This window comes from Haemaphysalis longicornis, unplaced genomic scaffold, assembly GCF_048455015.1.
Source record: "Haemaphysalis longicornis isolate Haplotype H1 unplaced genomic scaffold, Haemaphysalis longicornis Haplotype H1 scaffold_2, whole genome shotgun sequence".
NCBI lineage: Eukaryota > Metazoa > Arthropoda > Arachnida > Ixodida > Ixodidae > Haemaphysalis > Haemaphysalis longicornis.
Window position 1 is genome coordinate 30,500,009 of NW_027526295.1, and position 23,623 is coordinate 30,523,631.

The window sequence follows — 23,623 nt, forward strand, 5'->3', positions numbered from 1 at the left end:
GGTACACAACAGGAGCCTCATGCACTAACTCATTCAGGTGATACCGTAGCCATGTCATCCTAACCAATACTCTTAGTGAGCTGGTAATGCATAGACAACCAAAGTTAATCAAACAAAACGTTATCTGTGCCACTTCTTAGATATCGGAAATGAGAAAGTTGTTCTGCGCATTCAACCGAACACGCTCATTTGCTGAGTATTTATAGTTAATACCACAAACTGCATGCAGCACTGTGGAGGCTACATTGCTGCCCGATAGAAAGCCAACTGAGGGGCCCTAACTCCCCATGAAAGAATGCGAGAATAGGCGCCGGGGCCTTGCGGTTCCACCTACCGAGAGGGAAGACTCAAAGGTCGTTTCAAAACCCCCTTCACGGTGAGATAGGCGCCCTCAGTTGGCGCACTATCGGGCAAAAATGTCGCCTTCACAGTGCTGCATGCAGCTTGTGGTATTAACTATAGTTGGAAACATATCCAGGATAAAAATTGCTTTGATCTATTCAAATAGTGCACCACTAGTGCCAAGACAAGAAATAACATATTTCTGCAGTAACAAAATTTCAAGACATTTTTTTACAGTTGATGACTTGTGGGCATTCTTTCAGATTTTCACAAACATTTCCCGGTGACGTAGACGTATCAATAAGTGTTTCCTGCGTTGATGGAACTTCCGCACTAAAGAGAGTGGAATAAGCTCTTTTTTTATGTACAGGCCACAAAACCATCGCAGTATTTCCTTTCGATGCTAAATACCTCGTTAAGGCCCGTCGTGAGCATGGTGGCTGACACAGTAAGCGTCCTAGAAGGCGGCAGGATCTTGTTGGCATGGTCCATCAAAAGTTGCACATCAGATTCTCCCACAGTGCCATTTAGTGCCTCCATGAGCGAAACTTCCACAGCATCTGTGTTCCTTTTGTAGCTGTTTGCGATGTCCGAGATATCATTGTCCAGCACTGCAAGCTTCGAAACTGTCTCAGGGTCGTCCACGGGTATAGGAAAGGTCAGCACCGTTTTCCTTACAATACGTAGGGCATCCGTGGAGTCTTTCACATCGCCAAATCGTCGCACCAAGGAGTCTCCAAAGGACAGGTGGAGAAGTGCTAAGCCCTTCTCGTTGACCATGTCAATAGACACGAATGTGTGCAATCCGGCCTCCAGAGACGTCCTGCAGGGTACAACAGCATCATAAATACACATGATGGCGAAGTAGACCTCACTCCAAATTAAAACAGCACACATGCCCGTGTGTTAGCGTGCGTACATGCCTTGTGCGTGCCAGTGTGTGTATGTGTGTTTGAGAGAGAGAGAGAAAGGGGGAGAGAAAGGCAGGCGATGTTTGCGGCTTGTTCACTTAGAGATTGACCGCTCAGTCATACTTTCACCCTTCTGCGGGGGAGCTACAAGCACTTACTATGCTTAAACTGCGAATATTTTGGAAATCTCCAGTACCCACCACGCACCTTCTGCGTTTTGTAACAACATCACTGCGTTAAAATTTTACTATGAAATGGAGATCATTTTGCAGCTTCTGTTGTCAGCATCAACAACAGAAGCTTGATGCTGGATCCTGGACAAGTTACATCCAAACGTCTGCTTTCCACGGGCTGGGGTTGGTAGCAGTGACGTGACGTAACGGGAGCCAAAGCTAGAGTGGTTGCATAGCCTCTGAATTCTCTGTCTAAAAAAGGCCGCGTTGGCGCCTAGGGGCAACAGCTAAAGTATGCTACGCGCCAAAACACAGAAAGCATCAGGATGAGACTAATACCGTGGTCACAGGACTGCAATGATAAAAGAAAAACAGGCGCATACGAACAGAAAATGTTCGTGGCATGAAATCAACACGTTGCCGGACCGCTTGTATTTCTTTTTATACACTTTTTAAAGAAATATCTACTACGCTACATCTTTCAATATCATTCATCGCGTAGCAGCACGCAAGCTGCACCTGGACTGACTGCGCGTGCGGTTCAGTAGAAGCGAACCACCTCGAGGCGAGGGTTTAACGACTGATGTGTCGAAACACTGAACTGATTGAGTTTACAGGAACGACTGCTGGGGAAACACAGGATGCACGCACACGAAAGCGCGGATTTGCCGGGCGCTTTATCCGCGCATGGTTTTTCAGTTTCGCTGCCGTTGGCGCGGCGGCTGGGCTGCCTGTTCATACCCTTCAGCGCAAACAAAAAGGTGAATCTAGTCTCACTAGATAACGTGTAAGAGTACCACTAGGGCCCCTAGATACGGTTACAGAGTATCGGCACTCATTTCTCCTAATGTTTTATGCCGCCACCGTGATCATTGGTCAGCTCGCATCCCGTCACTTGTTTACACTGCGACGGCTCATGGGCGCTGCCATTTTGTTGTTTATGCGCTTTCTGTCGGTCAACTGAACTAATGTACGTCCTCACTTGCGGCACCGCGCGCGCGCGAAAATGCGCGCCGAAAAACACCCTTTCGCGGCAAGATCCCTCTTCCTCGCAAAGATCGGTCTTGAACCAATTTTTACGGCAAGGCGCTTTGCGCCAAACTCAACGAGCCAATCAGCGCCCGGTTCACGTGTGCTGCGGGGTCAGGGCTCTCCCCTTGAAGATCGCCGGCGCGGAGCGCGCACATCCGTTCCTCCCCTGCTCCCCCGTTGGAGAGGGCTTAGGACCGGTTCGCCGCCGCCGTGGCTTTTGCGCGCGCACGCTCCCAGTAGTGGGGCCTTCAAAAAGCGGTGGCGTGTCTGAGCGCGCGGCGCGGCGCGGCGCGGCGCGAAATCATTGCCGCAAGTGAGGACGCGTACCTGTAGTCTAAGCTTGTTCTCCCTGCTCTGCGGTTGCGCACGACTGGCGTTATTCCGAATGCAAATCGAAGATACCACGCATTCGCAGCATTTCAGCTGCAAAAGTGAGTCCAGAGATGCCGTGTTGCTGCGTCTTCGGCAGTGTTATTTACAAATCACCTGGGTCAGGTTAGCCGTGAGGCTGCAGGTCGGCAATGTGGCAACATTGATAAACAACCAAAATAACCGCCGCTGTTTAGTTCCTCGTCTCAGTAACAGTACCCTGTATCTTATCCAGTTACACTAAGTTCCGCCGCTGAGGCACGCGAGTAAGCAACGACAGCCATTTTGTCGTTTATCGGGATTGTTTGCGAGATTGGCGCATCTACAGACTGCCTCGCCGCTAACTTCGACAGGGTCGTTTGTTAACAACGCTGCCGAAGATGCAACAAAACGGCATCTTCAGATCTTCAGACACACTTCTGCTGCTGAAATGCTGCTAAACCTTATGATTCGCGTTAGGAGCAACGCCAGTCACGCGCAGTCGCGGAGCCGGGAGGACAAGCTAATACTGCAAGAGTTGACCGACTAAACCCCATAAACAACAAAATGGTGACGCCCATGAACCATCGCAGTGTAAACAAATGTCACGTGATGCGAACAAACCAATGATCATGGTGGCGGCACGGAACAATAAGAGAAAAGTAAGCCGAAACTCTGTAACCTTATCTAGTGACACTAGAGGAACCTGTTCATCCACTAGAGATAGCTGGATGGCAGTCTGCGAAATGTCAAGGAAAGCCAAACTTTTACGAAACACTCTGTGCATCATCCTTGCTTTCGCTCGTTATAACTACGTGTACAAGTGTTAAACCTGAGAGCTTCCTCTTTCTGAGTTATGAAGTTGACTGCAGCAAAAAAGAATACAATTCCTTACCGCACAGAAACTATCGTCTTACAAAGCTGTTCGATAACACCGTGCTTCGCGAAAGTTACCCTCGTTATCCTAACGACGTAGCACTAATCACACTAGGAACAGCCCTAGCTAACACCCGTAAGCAAATCCTCTCTATTGTGCAATGCCTGACAGCATTAATCACTAATGATAAAGAAATATACATTACTTGACCACAAAGTGGGCGATGTCAACGAAGGTTGTCGCTTGACGTAAGGTCTCGAGCGAGAGAAGCTCGTTCGCCGCTGTCAGCAAAGTCTCCAGCTCAGCGTTCTCGTCGGCCACGTATTCCGCGCAGGCCTCGTACACGTCTCGAAGCACGTGCGTCCCTTTCTTGTCCCTCCCATCGAGCGCGGTATTCTGAACCACCCGGGCAATGCGGCCAAGGGTGGCGTTTATGTTGTCTTCTAAGAAGCTGCCGCCTCCGTTGAGCCACGAGCCGCAAACGTAGCTATAGAAGTCCAGGCAAGGGTCGACCGCTGGGTTCACAAGAGACCGGAGATACTCCCGCGCCTCCTTGCACTGGGCTGACCTGCGTCACCCCCGAACACAGCGCCATCAGGCGTCAGTGAGGCCGTTCTCCTGTGGCCCACCTTCTCAGTCATACGAAGACAAAATTAACGCCACGGGACAAGCCATACCATACCCAACAAGAAGTAATAATTCTTGTAAAGCACCTTATGTGAGCACAGTTTATACAAGGCAAGTGCGTAGTATCGAAATTCCAAAACATTTCCGAAACATTACAACAGGCTATTTCATGAAGTAATTCTATGATGGGCTGGTCTTCTGTATGCTTTCCTTTTTCTGGTTACATTGTGTTACATTGGGTTATGTTACACGGTGTTATATTGTGTTGTGTGATATCGTGTTTCGCGACTAAGTGAACTTGATTACGCGAATTTATTGTTTGTGCCTACTACATTGACTTACAGTGACCAACAGTGTCAAAAGACACTACTGGCCCATTGTACTAGTGCTACCACTGCATGTCGGCATTGTAAGGGCTGCATTCTCTGTCAAGGCAGTTGTTGGCTTCTTGATTGCACCCCCGGTATCTTTGATGTTTAAAATAAATATGTTGTGTCTGGTATTACGGTTCTAAGATTTTTACCTCACGCTTCAGTTTTCCCCAAGCACAACACAGCGTTTAACAGCAATTTAGTCCTTTATCTATATTACCATACGCTCTGCTGTATAGCTGTATGAGCTGAACTTCACCCAACGTCACCCACCCAACGGCATCAGCTTTCCCTCCCCCAAAAAACTGATTCAACTTTCCCCCGGCCCTTGAGGCGTGCCCCCAAAGCACCGACGGTAATTAAATCGGTGTGCCTATCCAATTTTCTATTCGCAAAGCTGCGTCATATGACTGTCGTCAGTGTCTAACCTCCAGGCCCTGATCTTTAGTTTACTTCCCCTGAAGCTACGTTGCTCCAATCACGTGCTCGTGCTGTTACCTATGCTTCATTCTGTGCCACAGGGAAACCAGAAAAATGATTTGCGGTATTGCGAAAGAAGACCGCGAGTGCTCATTGCAAATTTTTTGCCTGTCACACCCGTACTGTTGATTTCTGCAAGAAACGGAGTTATTTGAAGGAATTATCCACCTTGAATGTTTGCACTTGTAAAACGACCAGGCGATATCAACGGGAGGCGTAAATTTCAGCAAAAAACCAAACTTGAGCAAAAAACAAACACGTTGCGACGTTGATTCGAAAAATTTACCATGCCTTCCTAAAGAAAGTTGAGACCAGCGCGAAAGCTAAAAGTGCGTCCATTCGATCGTCCAACCTTGGAAAACCCAAATAGCAATCTACGAACGAACCCATATAAGACGATTTTTCGCCCACTAACACGTCTACGAACTATATAATGCGTAACGATACGTGGTTTATGAGATAAATATATAATATTGTACTCCTTCTTCATTATCGATGCGTGTATTGTCTTATCGAGAACCGCTCCTTTTCGGCAAATTTCAGGTAACCGCTTCGACACTATGATCGCCCAGTTTCACGCCAGCGCTGTCTGTCTATAGAGATCTTATCAGAGCTTTTCGGTCGACCTACCTGTCTAGGCGGAAATGCATTCATTTTCTGACAGAACGCCATCGGTCCAACTAAAAAAGCTTTTTCTTTAAAAATTGACCACTTGTGTGCTTTTCTCGACGCAAATGGCAGTGAACGACGATGCGTTTAGGCAGCCGCTGCCATGATCCTCCATCTCTTTCCCGCAAGCTTTTCCTCCCCAACCCACCGCGTGGCTCAGTGGCTATAGCGTTGTGCTTCTGAGCACAAGGACGTGGGTTCGATTCCCCGCCGCAGCGCCCGCTTTTCCGATGGAGGCGAAAAGCAAAAACGCCCGTGTGTACGAGATTTCGGCGCATGTAGAAAATCCTCAGGTGGTCAAAATTAATCCGAAGCTCTTCCCTACAGCACGCCTCATCGCCTACGTTGCGTCGGCGCGTTAAACCCTACAATCAATCAATCAGGTCAATTTTCCCATCCACTCTGTAACCTCAAGAACAATGCACTGGAAGTATTCGCTTATGTATTACCTATTGCTTTAGCTATTGGTCAGCGTGCGGATTATTATTATTATTATTATTGGTTTCCGGTACGTAGTCAGCTCTACCCAGGCCTCGTATTCTTCCTAGAGTTATGAATTGCGTTGTTCAGGTACAAAACGAGTGCTTTTAATGAGCGGATGGAGTTGCAGTGTGTCCGTGGTTGCAAAAATCGTATAGGTATTATCCTTTTTTTTTGTTTGGACATGATATGTTAGGTTGTTGGGAAATGTAGGGTTAGCTCAGACGTGGGGTGTGTTCCAATATAAAAAGAAAAATCAGAAAATTATTTTTACCGGCATATTTTTAATGTGTGGTGCCATTGGCTTATTAATTGCATCTCGGTTGATGTACTATAGATAGTGTTCACATAAAGGTTTAGTGAGCAATTTTTTCCTTGGCAACAATGAAAACCGCCGTAACAGTGCCCGCCATGTCTACGCATGCGTCCTGATATTGCAGAAAAAAAATATGCCCAGCGACCCTAGTCTCCACCGTTATTATCTCGGGCATGGCGTAAGAAATATGCATACTCGCAGTTAAATTGTGTTGTGGGCTTTCCTTGAGGCGTTTTTTTTCCGAAATGAGCCTGATCCCGAAACCAAAACTAAGTCGGATAAAACTGCAGTGATGAGAAAAGCTCGGCACCTTTCCCCTAAAAAAGGTGTGGCCAGAAAATAGTTGAGATAACGCCCTGAAAACGTGTACACAGATTGTATAGTTCGTATAAAAAATGAGCCAAGTCCTGCGACTTCACGGATCAAAATGAACCAATACAATTGCCCAACAGGAGTTTGCTTCTGGCTTGAACGTTCGGACTGTTTCATGTGTGTTCCTGGAAGGTTTTTTTTTTTTTTTTACTTTTCGGAGCTAGCTTATTATGAATTCAGACGGCAATTAAGAGATCGGCGAAATATCTCTTCCCAGATATCAATGAAGAAGTGAATAGAATAAAAACAATTGTTTGATTTCGTCTTCCCCGTCTCTACGAAATAACTCAGATTATATTTATTTTTTACTCCCATATGTACAATCTTAGTACTTAACAAAACAGCCGCTGCTTACAAGCACTGGCCAATCTCAACCCCCTCCGCCTGAGAGTACAAACCTCTCCACTGAGATGAAGAGGACGATATGAGCAGCCTTCTTGTGACGTGTTTTGATAATTCATGGCAATAGCACTGAAGAGCTCGCTTACTTCATGAGCGCCTTCAGGTGTGCCCAAGAAAATTATACCAGGGAATAATTCGTAAAGAGCTGGTAATGATTCCAAGCAGACTCACCTGCACTCGTGGCATAGTTCCACGGTTCTTGAAGCCCTGGTGCATATTTTAATGCCTTTTCCACCAAAATTTAATCGCACTTTGCTTGAAAGTCAATTTAAATAAAGTGTTCATAAGAATGTCGCATCAACTGGAGTGTTTCAATTCAGTATGAGCCAAATCCAAACTTATCCCCCAATATGACTGAAATTCACGGCATAATTTTTAATTGATTGTGATCATGAACTTCCCCCAGCTGACATGCCAAATATGCCATACAATAGCTTTGACGGAGTTGCATTTAGGACCGGTGACAAACTTCCGCTTGTTTCTCAAATTAGCGTCAGGTGGATCTCGGTTTTTAAAAACAAAATGCCTTACAAGTGCCCTTGAGAAGGGCTTTACTTGCCCTTTACTGCGCATTAGCGCAGGAGAATGGCGCCGCAATTGCGAAGGAAAGCGCCACGACGCACCAAGTGTCTATGCTAACGTGGCCATTCTAGCCGGCTTACCTATGCTGCAGGTAGTTGCCTCCGAACTCGGATTCGGATATTGACCCAGGGGCGCCCGCACCTTGCTCACGGCACAGTCGTTCAGTACGAAAGCTTCACGCACACGCCGATTGAGATGCAACGGCAGGGTAGCAGTGAATGCATTGTTAACTGGAAGGCTAGCGACATCTATCGGCCAGTGGCCGAGCATACGACGTCACCTAGGCAAGACGACGCGCAAATACCGGCATGGCAGCGCACACATGTGGTCGGTGGCATGCGCGCCACACCAGTTACGACAACCTGTAATTATTACGTTTTGGTTTAGGCATTAGAAAGTGGGGTCGGAACGTACGAATGTCAATGGTGCATGTTTTGTGGTATCATAAATACAACGGCATTTGTGTAATCGCGTGTTCGGAAAAACAGAGACTGAAATGAGTTTCATAAAAAATGCGACAATGTTGGACTATTTGTCATTATGAAGATATTGGAATACATGAAGGCATATTGCAGAAACTCATGAATTGCATCCTTTCTGGTCGGCAGCCAGGTCAGAAGTGTTGGTTTGACTAACAGACGAAAAGTCCAAACACAACACCCAACTCCACACCACCGAAGTTTAGAGCGAAATGCCAACCCTATTTAGAAAATGCGTTTCATCATGGGTAATCTTGTGTACTGTCAAACTATATTTTGCGCATTCCGAGAAGTCCGTCAGGTGTGCAGAGACATCCCGTTGTTATGTTATCTGGTGTGCATTTGGTGTAGCCCTTGTAAAACCCAGGAAAAACAAAATGCCTTACAAGTGCCCTTGAGAAGGGCTTTACTTGCCCTTTACTGCGCATTAGCGCAGGAGAATGGCGCCGCAATTGCGAAGTACGCGTTTAGTAGCTGAGCTTTGCTACCTGTTACACCAACTGACCCTCACGAGCCCTCCGTCTAGGCAAAGACTTCCGGGACCACGGTGGCTTATTTTGCGACTTACCAAGGCCGAACAAGACAGAGACGTGCCTCCCCCCTTTGATTCCCACACACCTGCAGTCCACATAGGCGGCCGAGTCGTTGAAGGTGAGAAAAAACATGGCGACGGCCGCGACCAGGGTGCAGAGCATGGCTGCCAGTGTCCCGATGTCTTTCCTCCAGTGTGCTCAAAGGTGGCTTTCCTGTACTCTGTTTTACTCGGATGTCAAAGCCATCAGTTAGGCATGGGAGGCTTCGCTTAAAATTTTCTTGTTTAAAGGAACACAGGAAAGACTATCGTAACTACCTAAACGATCGGCTTTAGAGGGAGCCCTAAAGCCAGGGAGGGAATGAGTGGAGGAAGTCAATGATGGCTTCAGTCGCCCCTGACATAAAATAAACGAGGTGTTTTCAGGGGACTCACCTCATCGCATTCCGATGAGATTGGGTGATTTATGACCCACGCGCTTAAAAACAATTGTGCGTCATAGAAAAGTTTGACGGATTCATAAAAATGTGCCTTACGGACTAGTTTGCTTTTTTTAAATATATTACTCCTTAGTGAGGTTAGCAAATAAACGCCCGCTTCTTAGACGGCGAGCGCCATCTAGTGCAAAGTAGCTAAATAAAATTTTTTGGCCCGCCCTTTTTAAATTAAGAGCAAAAGTAATGTTTTACTAAAATAGTGAAACTACGCCGTTGGGAACATTTTCATGAATGTGTAAAACAATTCATATATCGACAAATGGTGTTTCAAGGCCACTGCACTCAAAATTACGACCTCTGGAAAACACTATTTCATTATAGTCTGCCTAAAAAGAAAGCAAGATGCAAAATACAACAACTGAAATACACGCATGGACGCCGCAAGCTGGCAGCAAAAAAATCGGCGATTTTGAAACCGAAATCGAGGAAAGGACGGCCATTGAAATGACGTTGCAGCCGGCAAGCGAGCGGCCGGACGGTCAGCAGCTCGGGAACAAGCCTGTGCGCAAGCTCTACACGCTAGCGGGGAAGGAAATTGGTGAAGCGTTCTCAGCGGAACTCGACCGGTTCTCCAGTTGCGTGGCTGGCCAGAGGAAGAAGCCCCCGTCGGCTGGAGCGTCAGAGGCGTGTCATGGATGTTTACGCGATCCACCGGCAGATGCAGCGTGGTCTGCGACGGACCTTTTTCAAAGACTTCTGACTGATTAACGAGGCGTTTCACGGGGCTGCCACTCGTGTCCCAGATGATTTGGTTGTACGTACTACGCATTAAAAATAAATTTGGTCGAGATAAAATTTTAGTGCAGTTGGCCTTTAAGCCCGTGGGTCATAAATTAGTAAGACTCATAGGAATTCATGCGATGAGGAGAGTCCCTTCTCAAGTGAGCATGAATGGCACGTTACTCGCAAAGAAACTTTAAGGGAATGCATTTCAAGTGAATGAAATGTCGTGTACGCGTTTAGTAGCTGAGCTTTGCTACCTGTTACACCAACTGACCCTCACGAGCCCTCCGTCTAGGCAAAGACTTCCGGGACCACGGTGGCTTATTTTGCGACTTACCAAGGCCGAACAAGACAGAGACGTGCCTCCCCCCTTTGATTCCCACACACCTGCAGTCCACATAGGCGGCCGAGTCGTTGAAGGTGAGAAAAAACATGGCGACGGCCGCGACCAGGGTGCAGAGCATGGCTGCCAGTGTCCCGATGATCTTTTGTGCGCTCCTCGGTCCAAGTGTCGGACTCTGCGCGACTGTGAAAGGGAAGACGGTGAAATCGTTCCTTAAGGACGACGCAGTCGCTGCTTGCCCATGGACGAGGCGGTAGGAATAACAGTTTAAGGGCGCAATAAGTCAAATTACATTCGCTGTTGCCATCCCTGCATAAATAGAAAGGGAAAATCCAAAACCTTGTTCCACCCGCTGCGAAATTTGCTGCAAAAGCGGAGCTGTGGTTCTCTTTTGTCGGCTCGAACGTCAACGGGCGCTCGCCCGAGAACGACAGCGCAGTCTCCGTGCAAATTTTGCGGTTCGGACACAGGGATCGGCTGCTATACGTCAGCGGTAAAAACCTGCCTTCCCACTCCCCCGTCTCTGCGAGGCCCCCCGCGCCATCTGTCGGTGAATCTGGTAACCGGTTTATGTGAGGCCGCCGCCCGCTGATCTGAGAACCTGCTGCTATCCCTGCGTGACGCACGACCTCCCGCAGACGGGCGAAAAGGCTCGGCCGACACAAGCTCCGCTGTTAAAAAAATCGCCGCGCATGTTCTCATGTCGTTGCAAATGTCGACGAAAGACGATAGTCGACGGACGCCCCTGGCAACGTCTCCCTTCTTCTTCCCGCTTACCTCTCATGCTGTTCCTCTCCCGTCTTGTTCCTCCCAAGATAACACGCTAGAGGTTTGCTCAAGTAACTTTAAATTTACCGCATTCCACTACTATAAGGCGGGTGCCTCGATGCCAGCGCTGCCGTACGGCGGAGACGCGCGTGAACCGAGGCACCCTACTACAATGTTTAAACAGCCACGTTGCCCGACTCCACGAGCGTTCCAAGCGAAACGTAGAATCTGCCTAGTGGTGCCTTTCGTTGCTGTTTCCGAAAGGTTGTTTTAAGTGCCGCCAGGTAACGCGGACCAGAGCAGGTGACGGTTTCTTCTGCAGTTTGGAGCGCAACAAAAAATACGGATGAAGAAACAGAGTAGACGAGACAGGCGCTACTCGCTCAGTCTGTTTCTCGCTATTTCTGTTTCTCCGTAGCGCCTGTCTCGTCTAGACTGTTTCTTCGTCCCTGTTTTCTGTTGCTATCCAAATCATGACGACTGACCACCGACTAGCCCAACAAGTTCTTCTCAGCTTCATTTCTGCAGTGTATGTAGTATTTCATTTCCTATCGCACAAACCACCCGCCGCGGTGGCTCAGTGGCTAAGGCGTTGCGCTGCTGAGCACGAGGTCGCGGGTTTGATTCCCGGCCGCGGCGGCCGCTTTTCTGATGGAGGCGAAAAGCAAAAACGCCCGTGTGTACGAGATTTCGGCGCACGATAAAGAACCCCAGGTGGTCAAAATTAATCCGGAGCCCTCCACTACGGCGCGCCTCAGCGCCTGCGTTGCGTCGGCGCGTTAAACGCCGCAATTAATCGCAATCAATTAATCTATCGCACAAACCAGCATCCGTTGACTTTTAAAGACGATAGTCTTTCTTGGGCTACTTAAACCCAGAAATTTTGGTCTGTCTGTCTGTCTGTCTGTCTGTCTGTGACTCGATTCAGCCACCCAGACAAAGTAAAACAATGCCTGCGCAATAGTCTTATATAGTCACAGCTAAATCTACCGGCGTACGTCCGGTGTAATGTTCATACTTGTCAACATTGCTGAAGAAGAACAAGACTTTACGCAAATATAAGACAACAAATTATTACAGAAGTAACATTTGCAGTGTTTCTTTATAAAAAAATCATACATGCTTGACTTTTGCAAAATTAAATAATTCAACTGCAGAAAAAAAATTCACTCCGCCGTCGCCTGCTCTCGCCCGCGCCACTATAACTTCTGGCGTCATTTTGAGAAATCAACCGGCAACAGCTACAAAAGGTTCCACTAGATAGGTTCCACGTTCTGCTTGCAACGCACGTGGAGTAGGTAAACGCAGTTTTATAAACGTTGAAGTAGGGCGCCCGGATTCACGCGCGTCTTCGCCGTACGGCAGCGTTGGCATCGAGACACCCGGTTTGGGGCAGTGGAACGCGGGAAATTTAAAATCATTTAAACAAACGTTTGGCGTCTTTACCTTGGGAGGAGCGCGACGCAAAAGGAACAACATGAGAGGTGAGCGGGAAAGCGAAGGCAGGCATTTACTTGGCAAAAGTTGATAAAGACTATCGTCTTTTGACGAGTTTTGCAACGAAAGGAGAAGATACGTGGTCATTTTTAATGAAATAACACTGCAAATATCACTAATGTATTGATTTTCTGCCCATTATCTGCGTAATGTCTTGTTCTTGTTCAACGAAGTTGACAAGTATAAATTTTAACACCTGACTTAGACGTTCAGATTTGGCTGTGGGTATATATCACCATTGCGCAGCTTATGTTTCGCGTTGGCCGGTTGGCTGAACCGAGTCAGCGACAGACAGACAGACAGACAGACAGACAGACCAAAATTTCTGCGTTTTAGGTACCCCAAGAAAGACTGTCGTCTTTAAAAAAAAACTTTCATATAACTTAAAGGGGCATTCGTGACAAAATACAACCTAGTTCAATCAGAAAGAACTGACCTTTGCAAAATTCCCTCTTTTCTATATCAGACAAGAAACTAGATTTTTTAACTAGAAAAGTACTGAAAACTTTTCAGATTTCGCGCTGCTGCGTCACAAAATGGGCTAGCATTTAAAACATTATTATCAGCAGTTTACCTGCGCGTTAGCGTCCAAATACTACGATAAAAGCAACTAGACGCTTTTTTATGATAACCAGGTCACGTTCTTTGGCGGTGGATTTTTAAGTGAAGAGAGTTCAAACTGGAGATTCGAACACGCGACGGACCCAATAGTAACAACCGACAAGTGCCATGAACATTACCTGCAGTTCACCGCCAGTAATCGTTCCTGTCCACTAACGTTCGAATGGAGACACCGGCAAATCTAGGACGAAATTCCGATATAAGTTACAATATTACCGATTCGAGCGCGGATTTTGCACACAGTTCGCGGCAGTCCGACTACTCACGGTGCGTGCTACATATCGCGCTCGTGCAGCATTTTCTGGTTTGAAAAGGACAAAAGTTAGCACTCCTCCCTTGTCTATGCTGCAGCACCGCCCACAGAACATAATGACTACACGTATCGCCACAGGTTCGAACAGGCCAGACAATCAAGTTTTTTTTTCTTCAGGCATTCAACGTATATTCGAATATCAAGTCTTCACGTTTGTGACAGTATGTTTATGGAGGAAAAAACACACAGTCCGAAAGAGAATCGCCAAGTGGGCCAGTGAGTATGCATTTACAATGATTTAACAGCGCGAACTTCACGGTACGAAGGGAAGGCAACACGAGTGCTTGGGTTGTTTGTTGTCTTCTTTTCGTCTCGTCAAGGTAGCGCTGTTGTATCATTATGAAAGCATACCAACTGGCCAAGTTGTCGATTTCTTTGCACTTTACAATTTGTTCACCGGTATGTTTCAAAAAATCCCTAGGATCCTGCTTTTTCTAGTGCACGTTGCTGCCTTAACATAAGTAGCTGATCATTCGCGCATCTGTTGCCTGAAAAACAGCTTTCCTTCGTCATGCTGTCTATTACGAATGATTTTCGCTTGTCAAACTCGCCGTATGTCATGCGTTTGAGTTTGAGCCACAGGCCATAAATATTGAGTTACTTGATGGCTCGAGGAATTTTCTGGTATTTCAAAGCTACCAGTAGCAGTGCTTGACTGCAGCTCTTCTTGGAATTCGAAAGTGTCCCCAGTCGCAGCAAAGGTTTCGCGTGAACTTCTCGCTCGGTGTCTCACTTCTACCTCCTCTGTTAGCATTGTACTCTTCTTACTTATGTGACCTGCATTAGTGAGATGTATTGTAAAATATGTAAATATGTAAATATGCAGCGATGGCGTAGAGGTAGAACACCCGCCTCGCGTGCAGAAGGACCGTGGTTCGAATCCCGGTGCCGGACAATTCCCACCGGATTAAAAAAAAAATCCGCGTATTGATGGAATTGCGCAAAGGGGCTTGGGGTGCGGCCTGACCCCGGCGACCATTGCCGGTAATGCACTCCCTCACCAGAGCAGGATTGGCCACCCTGGTGTAGTACCGGCCACAACCTCCCATGAATACGCCAACTAACCCTCGGCCCTCAGTCCCCAGCGGCTGCGAAGCAACTGACCACGGCGGCGGTCAGACCTGTGACGCAGCAGAGGGTGCTAAGAATCACTGGATCCGGACAGGCCGCCAATGGAATCTGAACCTGGCAACGCTTAACGTGCGAACCTTATCTAGCGAAGCAAGTCTCGAGGTGTTGTTCGAGGAATTAGAGGGCATTAAATGGGATGTAATAGGGCTTAGCGAGGTTAGGAGGGCAGGCGAAGCCCTTACGGTGCTGAAAAATGGACACGTCTTATGTTACCGTGGTCTAGAGGACAGAAGAGAACTGGGAGTGGGATTTCTAGTCAATAAAAGCATAGCTGGCAACATAGACGAATACTACAGCATTAACGAAAGGGCAGCAGCTCTTGTAATTAGGCTCAATAAGAGGTACAAGCTCAAGGTGGTGCAGGGCTACGCGCCCACATCCAGCCACGACGACCAAGTAGTGGAACGCCTCTATGAAGATGTGGAATCGGCAATGGCTGAAGTAAAAACGCAGTATACTGTAGTTATGGGGGACTTCAATGCTAAAGTAGGCAAGAATCAGGCTGGAGACAAGGCAGTTGGGAACTATGGTCTGGGCTGTAGAAATAGCAGGGGGGACCTACTAGTTGAGTTTGCAGAACAAAATAACCTACGCATAATGAATACCTTCTTCTGTAAACGGGAGAGTCGGAAGTGGACCTGGAGGAGCCCGAATGGGGAGCACAAAAATGAAATAGACCTCATATTATGCGATAACCCTGGCGTCGTGCAGGATGTGGAAGTGCTCGGAAGGGTAAGGTGCAGTGACCACCGTATGGTAAGATCTCGAATTAGGCTAGAGTTGAGGAGGGACCGCAACAAGCTAGTACGAAAGAAGCCGATAAATGAGCAAACAGTAAGACGTAAAGTAGAAGAATTCAGGATCGCGCTGCAGAACCGATATTCCGCCCTTAACGAGGAAGCCGAGCTTACGACACAGGAAGCCAGCGACAACCTTACACGCATTCTTACGGAGTGTGCAGTAGAAGTCGGGGGCACTATGGCTAGACCGGATACTGGTAAACTTTCACAGGAGACGAAAGATCTAATCAGGAAACGGCAAACCATGAGAATCTCTACCGCAGCTGACAGAATAGAACTAGCAGAGCTCTCGAAGTTAATCAATAAGCGCAAGACAGCTGACATACGGAAGTATAATATGGAGAGGATCGAATACGCTGTAAAGAACGGGGGTAGCCTGAAAGCAGTAAAGAGACGTCTTGGCGTGGGGAAAAATCAGATGTATGCACTTAAGGATAAGCAAGGCAATGTCATCACAAATAGGGATAAAATAGTCACAGTGGCCGAGGAGTTCTGTAGGGATCTGCACAGTAGCCGGGACATACAGGATAATGCCGAACGAGACAGTAGTTCAGATGAGATAGACATCCCACCAGTAACGACCGAAGAAGTAAGGAAGGCTTTGAAAGAAATGAAAGGGGGCAAAGCACCTGGTGAGGATCAGATAACAGCAGACCTCTTGAAGGATGGCGGAGAAATTGTACCTGAAAAACTGGCAAACCTGTATACGCAATGCCTAATGACCGCAATGGTACCGGAATCTTGGAAGAACGCGAACAGCATCCTAATCCATAAGAAAGGCGACATGAAGGACTTGAAAAACTACAGGCCGATCAGCTTACTGTCAGTCGTCTACAAGGTATTTAACAAGGTAATCGCTAACCGAATCTCTGCAACCTTAGATTTCAGTCAACCTAAAGAACAAGCAGGGTTCCGTAAAGGTTTTTCAACAATGGACCATATTCACACGATCAATCAGGTGATAGAGAAGTGCGCTGAGTATACTCAACCCCTACATATAGCCTTCATAGATTATGAGAAAGCATTTGACTCGGTCGAAACCCTAGCAGTCATTCAGGCATTACGGAACCAGGGGGTAGATGAGCATTATGTAAGAATACTAGAGGATATCTATAATGGGTCTACAGCTACCATCGTCCTCCATAAGGAGAGCAGTAAAATACCTATAAGGAGGGGTGTCAGACAAGGAGACACAATCTCTCCAATGTTATTCACAGCACGCTTACAAGAAGTATTCAGAACGTTGGATTGGGAACAGGTGGGAGTAAGGGTTAATGGAGAATACCTCAATAACCTCAGATTTGCTGATGACGTTGCCTTGCTAAGTAACTCGGGGGACGAATTGCAAAGCATGCTTTCCGCACTGGGCGAACAGAGTAGAACCGTGGGCCTGAAAATTAATATGCAGAAAACTAAAGTAATGATCAATAACCTCGGGACAGCACAGCAGTTTGAGATAGATGGCGAGGCAGTGGAAGTGGTAAGCGAATATATATACTTAGGCCAAGTTGTGACCCCAGATCCCAACCATGAGGCAGAGATAATTAGAAGGATCAGAATGGGGTGGGGTGCATATGGCAGACATTATCAGATAATGAATAGCAGCCTACCATTTTCGTTGAAGAAGAAAGTGTATGACAGCTGCATCTTACCGGTACTCACCTACGGAGCAGAAACTTGGAGGCTCACTAAGAGGGTTCAACTTAAATTGAGAACGACTCAGCGGGCAATGGAGCGGAAAATGATAGGTGTAACATTAAGGGACAAGAAGAGAGCGGAGTGGGTCAGGGAGCAAACTGGTGTTAAAGACATATTAGTAGAAATTAAGAAGAAGAAATGGACTTGGGCAGGGCATGTAATGCGAAGGCAAGATAACCGCTGGTCATTAAGGGTAACAGAGTGGATCCCTAGAGAAGGCAAGCGCTGCAGGGGGCGGCAGAAAGTTAGATGGGCAGATGAGATCAAGAAGTTTGCGGGGATAAATTGGTCACAGTTGGCACAGGACCGAGGTAATTGGAGAATAATGGGAGAGGCCTTTGCCCTGCAGTGGGCGTAGACAGGCTGGTGATGATGATGATGATGATTGTAAAATACACATATTTTGTTCTCCGAATGGGGGAGCTGTTGCAAACAGACAGATTTTCAACCTGAATGCCAGTAAGAGCGGCCCATAGGCAGTGTGGCAAACACGAAACACCCGTTATTACCGGAGCCAAACAGACGCTGTCCTAAACTCCGTTTTTTATTTGTTTTCGTAAAAACCACTTCGAAAGAACATCCGTATTCCCGATTCTGTGCTTCAAAAAATGCCTAAAAACCCTCAAATAGCAGTTTTTGGGGAAAGGCGTCAACAAGTTACTTGTTTTGTGCCAGAGATTTTGGGATGTTCGAGGAGTGCCCCAGTGGGTGCATTTGAGAAAGGTCGAGTGCGTATATGCGTCCTTTTCAATTGATTGGTTATGGCATTAATGCTTTTGCAAGCATTTAGGGTTCGCCGAGATTGATGATGGCTAGCTTTCACTTAGTTGCTTTCAATTTTCCTCATATTTGGAGCGTTTCCTCGATCACTGCCATGTTATACGCACGAATGCCATTTGTTTTATTTCTGTTAATCAGTTTTCACAGCTCGGCTAATTTAATCCGATCCACCGTACTTGACACTTTCATGTTCTTACGTATGGTCATTAGTTCATGTGTTTTCTTTGTTTTGTAGTTTTTTCTCTACATTTTGCTTCTCGCACAGGTGCTGCTGCTTCACTGAGTGTCCAAGTTAGGTTTTAATTGAGCCTGTCTACATTGACCTCGTTCCGCTTGTTCAAAAGCGGGAATTTGTTTTGACGAGTTCTTTTGCGGTCTTACACTGACTGTTTCCATGCGGGTTTTCTTAATTTCCAGGATTTTCGTTCTTTTTCTTTTGAGATTCAGCCCTAGCCCGCATCTGACTTTCCTGTGATCGCCGCTCCGATTTTTACTTAGTGCCTCTACGCCTTGCACGATACGAGGGTTGGCACCTAGAATGAAGTCAATTTCGATTTTGTGTTGTATCATCAGCACTTTTTGTCTCTATTCCCAATTCTTTTGTTTGTAGAAGAATCCGTTCATTACCTCAGTTAATGTATCTGTGCAAATCCCACCAGTATGTCTCCTCGACTGTTGCGATTGCCTATTCAGAAGTTTCCCACTGACCTTTCTTCCATTTGCTTTACACCGACCTTTGCGTTAAAAAGAGAGAGAAATACGTGCTTTATTTCAGACCTGTACGAGAGCACTCTTGCTGTCTGCATCAGTGCTGCCTGCCTGTGAATGTGGTTGGGTCGTCAGGGCGGGCGGGTGGGATGGTGGGAGTGTTTGCGGTAGTTACCCAACACGCCCCTTGGACCAAAGGAGGTTAAAAAAATTGCAATTTTTTTAAACCTCCTTGCTTGGACAGGTTAAAAAAATTGCTGGAGTGGAAGGGGCGCCGTAAAGTGAAGCCGCCGCGACGCCATCTTGCTAGGGGAGAAGACGCGTAGTTGTTGCAGGGCGCGTTCCTTGCGTGCAAGAAAAAGTGTTGTTGATTCGTTTGCGCACCATGTAACGAGATCAAAACAAGTATGGTTGGTTCGTGTGTGGCTTACGGTTGTACAAACAGTGTGAACGCGGCCCCGGGAGTCGCATTGCGCACGTAACTTGCACGCGTGCAAGTTGATTCCAAACTGCGGTCATGCTCGTTGCATTGTGTCGCGTAGTATGCGCCTTCAATGTTTAATTTTTTTGCTGCTAGGCTTCCGAAAGATGTTGAGTCACTGTCCTTTGTCAGTGTCTTTTGTTTGCCATTTGATAGTATGTTTTAGCAGTTTAATTGACGTCTGGTATCATAAGTCGGTCTTCTTTCAAAAATGAACACTTTGTTTCGAAAAATACAAATTGGTTCATCTTTTTTCGGTAGTTCATGTCACTGGCAATGTAACCTCATGGTGTGATTTACCAGAAAGATTGTTGGTTCTTTTTTTGCAGTTTATTTGTGTGTTAGGTTGGGCAGCAATGCAATGAACGAAATAGCATTGGTTGCTATCATACACTGATGAAAGTTTTCTGTATCGGTGTTTTGTCACTCCATTATGTCTATTATCACAATGATTCTGGGTGTTTCCTGTTGTTTTTCGGAAAATCCTCCATTTTCTGGTCATGACTGCTGTTTTTCACATTACAGTTGTAACTCTATTGCTTTTTGTTTTTGTTTTTTTTTTGTTCTTAGAACTTTCACGATCGATTTCTGCATTTGAGCAGTTTAGAATACAGAAAATAAACGCGTTCTTAGGTGTTTCTTACTTTGTGGCCGCTGCAGATTCGAGCCATAAGGTGAAAAAATACAATGTCCCTGTACTCGGAGATCTGACTTTTATCGAAATTTCTGCGGTAGAAATCAATACGGAGACGTCGGACATTGCTCGCAGTGTTGAATTAGAGCATGAGAATCCGTTACGTAATTTAAAACCGCTGGGAAAGTCGCCAAATACTGCTGCAAAGCAACCGGCATCTGGTATCTGTCCCCGAGCAAGATGGCCGCCGGCGGCTTCAGCCGAGCCCATTGGTTGGTATAGGTGACTTCCACTCCAGCAATTTTTTTAAACCTCCTTGCTTGGACCCCAGTCGGCATAGACAAACGCGGCGAGAGAGGTCCATAACAAAGTGAGCGTGGTGATCTCCCGCGTTAAAGGAACCACCCAGCCGAAGTAAGACGTCGGGCGAATGGCCTCGGGGAGCGTATGGAGCGTGCGATCACGGAGTAGGGTGTAACAGTGACAGTGCCAGACCAAATGTGCGGCCGTTGCAGCAACGCGACACTGCAGACAGTTCTTCGGTGGGGTCATTGCCGTAGAATTTGTGGCGAAGCGCGGGGGAGAATGCGGTGTTGGTGGCAAGGCGGTGAAATCAATGTCTGTGTGGCCCGCGGTAACCCGTCCGGCATGGGAGGAACAGGGCGCTCATGCTGTTCGCTGCGGTCTTCCCTATCATCACGTAGACGCCTGAGTGTCTGTCGGCGTCTCTGTTCTGCGATTGCTTTCCTCACAGTGACATCGGGCAGGCTCGCATCGGTGATGGGCAATGCTATAAGCGAGCTTCGTTGTCTAGCCGCAGCTCCCGCCTCGCTGTGAGCCCACTCATTTCCAGTGATGCCAATTTAGCGGATTTTCCGCTAAATCTGGCGGATTTCATTTTGTTCTGACGGGGAAAAAATTAGTCTAGCGGCTAGTGAATTCTTTGACGGGCCATTTTCATACATAGCGGATTTATGGCGGATACCCCACGCAGTGCACCGATTCAAAATCGCCTTGCAAGAAAGACCTCATGACTTTGCTTTCAAGCTTGGTTAAAAAATTCGTAATTCCGCCAGAGCAGATTGACGTTCTGACGTGCAGACTTGAGGACCACTTGAACCCCAAGCCATATCTGGGCTACCCGTTTGAGACGTACGTTGACAACGTGAAAGCTCAGACGACCGACGGGTTCTCTCTCACAGATGAAGCTGTGATGCGAGAAAGCTGCATAAGGTTTATTACAACGCGAGTAGATCAAATCAGACAGCGACTTCCTGAAAACATCACAGTTCTCCAGAAAACATCACTCTTATCGGCCGAAAACGCTTTTTGCGTCGTTAAGGAGCCATTGATTCCTCTGCTGGAAGCAATGGCAGTGCCCCCTGAGACAATCGCAAAAATTAAAAACCAGTGCAGCAAAATCACCCTCCTGGACTGGAAGAAATATCGTCCACGGAGTCGTTCTGGTGTGAAGTTAACTGCTATAAGGATGCCTGCGGCGAAAACTTATTCTCCGAGCTGGCCGGAATTGCCATTTTGATGCTCGTGCGGCCGTATTCAAATGTCGAATAGACAGGACGTTTAGTCAGCTTAACATAGTAAAATCCAAGCTGAGGAACAAGCTGAAGCCTGAAACAACAAACGCCATCCTCGTCATTAGAGCGGGGCGGAACCGACACCAGAAAAGTTGTTTTGATTACGAACTTCCCGCGGCAGTTGTTAGCGCCATCAGGACATCTGCAACGTATGTGCAACCAAGTCACCTTTCTCGTCCCTCAACAAGTACCAGCGTTCCTGTGGAGAGGGAATCAGACGACGACAGCAGCGACGAAGACCTCGATGTATTTTTCGTTGACCTGTGAGTTCTTTTTTTTTCATCAGTGTGAACATTTAAAACTTTTAGCCTCATCTGTGATGAGGTTGACAAATGATGAGCACCGCAGCACTGAAGCCTCCAGTGTTCTAGTTAGACTCCTTGGAAGACTGTTTTATATGTTTCTTCAGCTCTCGTAGTTTTGGGGAGCTTCTAAGAATGATAAAGGTATTTATCATACGAAATTGCACTGTTTTTTTTAATAAAATAGGCCCTAGCGGGAAATTTAGCGGATATGTTTCAGAATCTAGCGGAATCTGGCGGATTTCTTATTGCTTTTCAGCGGATGTCTGACGCCCAGCGATGGCAACACTGCTCATTTCCCTGAATACCCGAATAAGGGGGGACAGGAGGGGGGTGTACCCAGGCAATGGAGGCGGTTATGTTGAGGTAAGAATAACTCCAGGAAAATTGCGACCAAGGTGCCTAGGATTCCTGGATATGATGAGGATGCTCCGCTGACCCCCCTGCAGATGTTGTATGCGCGGTGCGAATCAGTTAAGAGCGAAAGCTTGTGTGGTGTGTCCCTCGGTTCGAAAGTATTTCTCACCTATTGTGCAGCATGTCTCGCATCACAATCTTGCATTAAAGTCTCGCATCACAATCGTGAACTCGCTGTTGCCTTCTTCACTACTGGTTCGAAATTCTCGAAGAAGCTGTCTACGGCTTCAGCATCATAGCTGGTTGGGTTGTTGGCGCACAGGCCTGTACCATCTTTAACCTGTATAGCTTGTTCAGCTTGATCACAACAGCTGCAACTCCCTCGATAACGCTGGAAAACTGATCCACGTTTCTTGCTATTTGTTTGTGGATTAAAAATCCCACCCCGTGTTCTTTTTTTTATTAGGGTCCACGGTAGCATAGCATGTACCCACTAGTGAGCTACATGAATTCTTCTCGTGTCCGTAGTATAACCTCGCTCCCCCCTATAAAATCCTTAATGTTATACAGTTCCTGTAGTAGTACAGCTAATCTTCTCTCGGTAGATGGAGTGCTTCCGTTGAACGTTGCCGGGGTCAAGTTCCAATGGCAGACTGTCCGGACCGAGACATTCTTAGCCCTCTCTGCTGTATCGCTGTTCTGGCCGCCGCCGTGGAAAGGTGCTCTACAGCTGCTGGGGACAGAGGGCCGATAGTTAAATTAGTCATGGGAGCCGCCAACTGCTACACCAGGGCTGCCAAATCCTTCTCTGGTGTGGGAGTGCTGCTTATGTCTCTAAGAGCCATCCCAGCATGCACTCTTAATCTGGATCCACATAGGATCCACTTAGTAACTGGAACTTTTTTGCAAAAAAGTTCCACTTATATATTTGGAACCGTGTTCCACATACCCTGAAAATGTAAGTGGAACAGTGCACCACATAGTTTTGCAGCTAAATTATCTGGATCGGCGTTCCAAATGAAAGTATACGGATCACTGTTCAAAAAAACGGGTAGTGTAAGTTACTGGAACACTGATCCACGTAAAATGATTATGGATTTATCCGGTGCGCCGTTCCAGGTACCTTCAGACCAGCTGTTTATATAAAACGGTGTTCCGATAGACGTTGAGAAGCTGTCTATGGGACTCCACTTTTGCAACATATCTGCTTTCCTGTTGGAATAAACTGAGGCCATTTGCCAGGCTGGCGGATGCATTGGTATCAGAAAGAAACCGCAAGCACCATTCTAACGCAGCCTTGACATATGGCCCACAGTGATACCAACAATTGGAAAACAGAAACCGCCGCAGCAGTGTGGTCCCTGACAGTTCCCAACAGTTGC